This window comes from Pistacia vera, unplaced genomic scaffold (assembly GCF_008641045.1).
Source record: "Pistacia vera cultivar Batoury unplaced genomic scaffold, PisVer_v2 Contig344, whole genome shotgun sequence".
In the NCBI taxonomy this organism is placed as follows: Eukaryota; Viridiplantae; Streptophyta; class Magnoliopsida; order Sapindales; family Anacardiaceae; genus Pistacia; species Pistacia vera.
This window is the reverse complement of record NW_022196162.1, coordinates 72,949-74,765: the sequence shown is the minus strand read 5'-3', so window position 1 is coordinate 74,765 and position 1,817 is coordinate 72,949. Positions and strand designations below refer to the sequence as shown.

Here is a 1,817-nt window from a genome sequence, read left to right as displayed (position 1 = left end):
TAGCATTAGGAGGCCACCAGTTCAAGCGAATATGTTTGAAAAGCCAGCAATTATTCAATTGATATAGCATGCGGTCCAATTTGCGGGGTTACCTAATAATGATGCCAACTTGCATATCGCTAACTTTTTGGAGCTCTACGACACATTCAAACACAATGGAGTATCCGATGATGCGATTAGGCTTAGACTTTTCCCATTCTCTCTTCGGGATAAAGCTAAGACTTGGTTGATTTCTTTGCCGTCAGGAAGTATTACTACATGGAATGAGTTAGTTCAAGCATTCTTTACGAAATACTTCCCACCTGTCAAGTCTGCTAAGATGAGGAGTGATATCACAAATTTTTTCCAGCAAGATATGGAATCACTTTATGAAGCTTGGGAGAGATTTAAGGATCTCTTACGGAGGTGTCCTCATCATGGGCTACCAATATGGTTGCAGGTGCAGATGTTCTACAATGGGTTGCTGCCAAATATTCAAGTGATGATTGATGTTACAAGTGGGGGAGCTTTGAATAACAAAACACCGGAGGAGGCTTATAATCTGATTGAAGCAATGGCAATTAATAACTACATGAGGTCTTCAAAGAGAAATTCAACGAGGAAAGCAGCGGGAGTGCACGGAGTTGATGGTTACACCGCATTGGCTGCTTAACTCTCCGCCATTCAAAAGCAATTGGGAGTTGCTCTGAAGGTAAATGCTATTGAATCATCTTCCCTAAATTGTGAACTTTGTGCAGGAAATCATTTATCAAAGGATTGTCAAGAAGGAAATCCATTTGCTCAAACGGAACAAGCTAACTATGTCAACAACTTTCAACGAGGGCAAGGGAATCCGTATTCTAGTACATACACTCCAGCATGGCGCAATCATCTGAATTTTTCCTGGAGTAACAATAATGAGTATAAGCCACCACCGGGTTTTCAAACTCAAGAGAAGAGATCTAATATGGCGAATGTGCTCACTAAGTTCATGGAGGAGTCGGGAAAAAGATTTGACAAGAATGAATCTCAACTCCAAAAGTATGAAGTGTTGTTACAAACCAATCCACTTCCATTAGAAATCTTGAAACTCAAATGGGGCAAATCCACAATATTTTAGCAGGAAGAGTTCAAGGAACATTGTCAAGCAATACCGAGAAGAATCCGAAGGAGAGAGTTAATGTTGTCATACTGAGAAGTGGTAAGGAGTTGAAGGAAGTAAGGAAGGAAGAAAAAACAAAGGAAAAACTCGAAGAAGAAAAAGAGGGCACAGGAGAAAAAAAATGTCAAAAATGCCCAAGCTTCAACAAACAATGACTCGACACTCCCGTATCCTCACAGAGTGCAAAAACAGAGATTGGATAAGCAATTTGATAAGTTTATGGACATGTTTAGAATTTTACACATTAACATTCCTTTGTGTATACATGTTGGAGCAAATGCCGAAGTATGCGAAGTTTCTGAAGGAGATTATCACTAAAAAGAAGAGATTTGAAGAACATGAGACGGTGATTGGCGTGCTATCGTAGGCACCCAAGATTAAAACCTAAAAACACATGTAGTAGTGTGAGTCAGGATCATTCCCACGGAGAGTGTCTAGCCGAATTTAATGTTATGTGAACAAGACTGGGGGGTTTTGAGTAAAACAGAAACAATTTCAAGAAAACAACAACTCAAACTAATCAATCAATCAATCAAAATAACAAACCTTGGTCTAAGTCAACATCCACCATTGGAATCTTACAACTGATCATCGATGCAAAAATAAATCAACTCATACTTTGAGTATTCACTGTTGGAACTATTTTCCTATTTCTCCTTAGTTGTAATTAATTAGG

The 1,817-nt window shown here is 39.0% G+C and overlaps 1 non-coding gene across 1 annotated transcript; it reads right to left on the bottom strand.

Annotated features, from left to right (window-relative positions):
* Nucleotides 1-316: 316 nt before the first annotated feature.
* On the bottom strand, nucleotides 317-423 carry LOC116138944. Its single transcript, XR_004129370.1, has one exon. It is a non-coding gene; the product is annotated as a small nucleolar RNA R71 (small nucleolar RNA).
* Nucleotides 424-1,817: the final 1,394 nt, after the last annotated feature.